Source organism: Benincasa hispida, chromosome 7, assembly GCF_027475165.1.
Source record: "Benincasa hispida cultivar pf3 chromosome 7, pf3_genome.v1.1, whole genome shotgun sequence".
Taxonomy (NCBI): domain Eukaryota; kingdom Viridiplantae; phylum Streptophyta; class Magnoliopsida; order Cucurbitales; family Cucurbitaceae; genus Benincasa; species Benincasa hispida.
The window spans coordinates 11846625-11852403 of NC_143484.1; the positions used below are offsets into that span (position 1 = coordinate 11846625).

At 31.2% G+C, this 5779-nt stretch overlaps 1 long non-coding RNA gene across 2 annotated transcripts; it reads right to left on the minus strand.

Moving 5' to 3' along the window:
* Positions 1-1887: 1887 nt before the first annotated feature.
* LOC150034919 (uncharacterized) lies at positions 1888-4433 on the minus strand. Of its 2 annotated transcripts, none has more exons than XR_016530441.1 (4): positions 4131-4433; positions 3692-3738; positions 3123-3345; positions 1888-2237 (listed from the first exon to the last, which is right to left on the minus strand). It is a non-coding gene; the product is annotated as an uncharacterized LOC150034919 (long non-coding RNA). The 2 variants fall into 2 exon arrangements; XR_016530440.1 differs by having other exon boundaries at positions 3692-3786; positions 4131-4426.
* Between the last annotated feature and the right edge of the window lie 1346 nt (positions 4434-5779).

Below are 5779 nucleotides of genomic sequence, written 5' to 3' on the forward strand. Positions count from 1 at the left end.
ACTTAAGGAATTAGATGCAACTACATGACCCATTGAGCTACAATAAAGCTGGAATTTCTATTGCCCATAATCCAGTTCTACACAATAGAACCAAATATATTGAGGTTGATAAACATTTTATTAAAGAAAAAATTAAAGTAGAAACAATATGTATTCCTTATCTTTCTACATCAAAACAAATTGCTGATGTGCTAACTAAAGACCTTCCAAAAAAACAATTAGGCAAATTGATTGGCAAGTTAGCTATAGAAGACATCTTCAAACCAGCTTGAGGGAGAGTGTTGGTATTTCTATATTCGTACATGAATATTTTTTCCTTTATTGTCTTTATGTTTATTTTTTTCTTTATTGTCTTTATTCTTTCCATAATTGTAAACGGTCTTTCTCCCTTATAAGAAGACCTAATATGCACATATTGAATAAGAGAAAAAGGAGATCAATGTTTCTATTCCTCCCATTTCTACCAAAAATATTATTTTACAAAGGTTACATGTCTTTGATAATTGTCAAATAGTTTATCGATAATTATTTGTTGTCAAATGGTTTTTTTCAAAAATTTTCATTATTTTTAAAGGCTTGTAATGCTATTTTCAAAGATTTTAAAGCCCTTATAAGTAGTTATTTGTCAACCATTCTAATTCCTTTGAAGAAAATATCACTAACATAAAAACTAAATCAGAACCAAAACTTGCAATAAGCTAAACTGAACAAACAACAATAATCACAAAAATTTCTATAAACACTACAAGAATTTTACTATCTACCAACCAACGCAGCAAAAAAATAAAAAATAAAAAATAAAAAAAATAAAAAAAAATCGGCAAATCTTATAAAAAGTGTTGAAAGAAGCTTGGATTGGTCTTCATCTTTGGCTATTTGTGGCATAATGTTGTAAGATATAAACTTGTAAAGATATATTAAAATCCAATAAGCACAATATACTCAATTTACTTGTTTTAAATTAATCAAGCATCAAAATTAGTAAAATAAACTTATAACTCTAAGAGATAAAGTTAAATTTAGAGAATAGAATGATCAAAGAGACAAACTTTATTTCTACCATAGAAATAGATTAAGAAGATCACACAAATTAAAGATGCACAAAATAAAAGACAGAAGGACTTGGGTATAAGAGATGAGAAATAGTATCATTCTTAGTATCGTTGCAACTAAACTAGATAGCTTATATTGGGTTAACGAAGCAAACAACTACCCCTCAAAGCAGACACCCAACTAAATGCTACTCTCATTCGAGCATGCTCACTAAGTAGACAAAAGAGGATACTGAAATCATGTATCTCACCACTCTACGATGTATTGGTTCCAATGATGATCAAAACTTTTCTTTAGGACTTCTAAAATCACATTGCATGATAAAAAAGATCTCTAAAAACCTTGACCATTTGTATTGCATAACCTTTTATTGAGAATGAATTTGATATAACAATGTGGATTAATCATAAAGGTACAAAAACCATAATAAGAATAATTACTCTCATGAAGCAAACTTGTAAACAACAAAATTTTTCACTCTTATAGTCCAGAAGTCGAAGTTGGTATTGACAACAAAGGAAATAAAAACAATTGAAGGCCTCATGAGCAGAAGAATGTATTACACCATCAAAATAAACAAAGCAAATCTATGGGCATTAGTCGAAACAATAAAAAATATCGAGTCCAGAAAATACGGTAATGAACTTATTAAAGATATGCAACACGAATTATGCATATCACTATAGCTACAATCAATATAGGTTATGAATTCAGCCCATGAAAATCATCTTTGTCCCCATAATGACCAAACCAAAATACCCAATTCAACCCGTGATTAAAGAAGTATAATAATTGAAGATCCAAGGACTGTTAGATATGTTCTCTACAACACAGTTTAAAAAAATTGTCTTTATCTAAAACCATTTATTAGTTTTAAAAATTCATCTCTGGAAGACAATAAATTCTAGATACACTTGCATTTTCCAAGAACGAACAGTATCAATTGTTGTAAACAAAGACATAAACATCGGTAAAGCAAGAAAACAAAATTTTGGAAGAATTAGCCAAACCTTTCTTTCTAAATCAGCCAAAAGCTTCTTTAACAACTTATCTCATGATTTAAACAACATAAAGAGAATTCGTTCTCGCCTCTTAAGCTTGTCGAGACCTCTATTCCCAATGATGAGACAACTAATTGGAATGTTATCAATTGCTTCACAAATCTTCTCTCGAGCATCCTAGATCTGTTAAATAATAGAAAATTTTCAATGAGCAAAACAAGCGACACTTTGACTCTCAAAGTATCCTAGCAATACATAATTGGCACTTTTAACTCTCAATACTAATTAAAAAGTTCTCAAAAAGTGCCTAAAGTGACACTTTTAACTGTCAAAACAACCTAGAAGGTTTCTAAGTGACACTTTGACTTTCAAAACCAATCTTGTGACACTTTAATTCTCAAAACCAATCTAAAAATACTTAAATGTCTAAGAGCAAAACTATTAGGGAAACTTCATATTTAAGAAATCTCTCTAAAATAGCAATAAGCCACAATACTATTAATTACACTCATATATGAACAAATAAGAACAGACCTCGTATTTGCTTCTTATGGCATGTCTATGTTAGTTTTACCTCTCTCACTTGCAACATCACATATCTGATGGATTAAAATTGGAAAAAAAAAAAAAAAAAACTTAACCTCCAATATCAAATTTCAGTTTATGCAACAATATTTCTAATATTTCTAATAGTTATGTAAAATTATTAAGGTCCGATGACTCAAATTTGAATGAACGACTGTGTTATTGTTATCGAAAATGGATGGACACTTTTAGAATATTTTGATTTCAACACAAGGTCTTTGGTTCCTACAAATACCACCCTCCCCAACCCCCCCCCCCCCCCCCCCCAACAAAAAAAAAAAAAAAAGTCCATATATTTCCAACACCATACACTAATCTTTGGATTTAATTCATGTCACACTATTCTAGGAAGATGGAACATATATCCACAATAAAAATCAACAAATGATTACCACCAAATTGGTAAAAAAAAATGGAACTTGCTCTACTGAAAAATGATGATATTTATATCAACTATAAAATTGTATTCCACCAAATGATTACCTCTGTGTTTTGATATGAAATTCTCCAGTCATATGCAACCATATACATAGTTTTTTTCTCGTAACCAATTCGAGCCAAGTTAGCGATTAGGACTCCCCACACAAAATAACTAGGAGCAAACTAGTCAGTAGCAACAAGCCCACTGACAGGCCTGACTTTGATTCTTGGAGGATCTAATCTAGTTTCATTATCCAATGACATATGCTCTACCCAAAACGAAGATCTGCAAGCAAAAAAGTTTCAACAATCATACCAAATTTAGTTATATAAAACCAATCAACAATTTCTTTAGATGTGCACAACGTCAAACAGTTCATTGCAAATATTACTATCTACACGAATTCTTAAAAAATCAATTACACAACACCAGTACCCACAACTTCTGATAATCCAATACATCAATGATCTTAAAACCTCATACTATATAGCTCTCATATATTACTCTTCAATTTATGTAGAAGATTTACTAAAACTTAGCGTTATGTATAAAACTCTGACAATTAGACAAACAAACTTGAAATGATTAAACCATTCAAACAATGGTATAGAGGAGAGTCAATATCAAATACCTTTTATGCACTTTGCTGAATGGACCGCCCCGCATATTTTACCTACCCTAAATGACCACGTATTAAGAAAAAACACCAAGAACAATAAAATCACCCTATACATTGTCAAAAAAAGAACCAAATGAGAAAGAAATAGAACAGATGGTTTATAGAGGGAAAAATATCCAAATGCGAAAGAGGCGAGTGGCGATGGGCAAGCGGAGCAACGACGATTTGAAGAAAAGTAAAAGGGAGAGATGAGGGTTGCAGCAGCTTGCAAAACAAGTGTATTAGTAATGGTGATGTGCGAGCGTGCAACAACGACGACGAGCGAGCTGACGACGGTCATGCAGTGGCATGTGGCGGTCATGGCATGCGGTTGAGAGTGAAAGTGAGAGTATGGGAGGAAATTGAACATAGAGGGAATCGAAATAGAACTGATTAGAGATTGAGAGAGAACCTTATTCAACACATACGCCATGGGAGACTTTCCAAAGCCTTATCACGAGCTGAAACGACGCTGGGAGTCAGATTGAGTGGCGAAAGTGTGTTGCGCGGACTGAGTGATGACTGGAATGACGGAAATTGGACTTAGCGATGGAGATGTGCTGAACGAGTGAACGGATCGAGCGACGGAGAGATGGAGAGAATGATAGGTGAAGAAGAAGGGGCTAGGGTTTCTAATTTGTTTTTAAGTTGAAAAAGATAAACCGGGGATTTTCCAAAGGTTTTAAAAATACTTCTATTCATGTAGATTGTAGACTTCTTCCAAAGATTTGTAAAAACCTTTATAAAAGGTAAGTATTTTCGAAGGTTCTTTTTTCCTTTGATAAAGATAATAAATATTTTCAATTTTTTTTTTTAGTTTATATTTATTTTTTCAAAATCTTAAAACACCTTGAAAAAAAGATAGTTTGCTATCAAAAGGACTTTCAATGAAAGAAAATTTAAAATTTAAAAGTTTTTTAGTGTCCTTTTGATAACTATATATCTTCCTCAAAAATTTTAATAACCTTTAATAATATAAATAGTCTTTTGCAGGTGTTTTTTTTTCTTTTAAATACATTTGATAAAAGAATATTTTCGAAGGTTTTTTTTATAACCTCTAATAAGATGAAGATATTTTTTTTTTTTGAAGGTTTTTTTGAATACTTTCGATAAATGTATATTTTTCCTCAAAGGTTCTTTTATAACCTTCGATAAAATGAACATATTTTTCAAAGGTTTTCTCAGTACCTTCGATAATAAATATGTTTTTCAAAAGTTTTTCATAACCTTCGATAAAATAGATATATTTTTCGAAGAATTTCTATAACCTTCGATAAAATGAAGATATTTTTTTTGAAGGTTTTCTGAATACATTAGATAAATGTAGATTCTTTTCCAAAGGTTTTTTTTTTATAACCTTTGATAAAATGACGACATTTTTCAAAAGTTTTCCCAGTACCTTCGATAAATATATATTTTTTTCAAAGGTTTTTTTATAACCTTCAATAAAATGGATGTATTTTTTAAAGACTTTCTAAAAACCTCCGATAAATGTATATTTTTTTCAAAGATTTTTAATAACCTTCGATAAAATATGGTTGAAATAGACCAACTTTGTCGTAGTGCCTCCAAATGCAAAACCCTTCCTAAACCCTTGATTTCCCATGGTCACTCCACTCTCCATTAATTATTATTCCTATGTGAAATGCCCGTCCTACCCTTCGTTTATACGTGTGTATAATTGAGAGCCTCACAAATATGTTAGAAAAAAAACGTGGAGGACAAATATGAAAAATGAGAGATATATTTTTCATTCAACTAAGCATGCCTTTATATAGGCTTACAAACATAACCATAGGAATGCCAATGGTTACAAAAATCTCATAACTCACATAACTCCTATAACTTAAAAATGTCATCAAATGCTCATAACTTACATAGCTCCTATAACTTAAAAATGTCATCAAATGCTCATAACTCACATAACTCCTATAACTTAAAAATCACTATTGGTTACAAAAAAACTAAAAGTTACAAAACCCAAAAGTCACACTAAATGCCACAAATAAAGTTTAATAATGACACACGTTTAACCCCCCCCCCCCCCCCCCCTCCAAACTT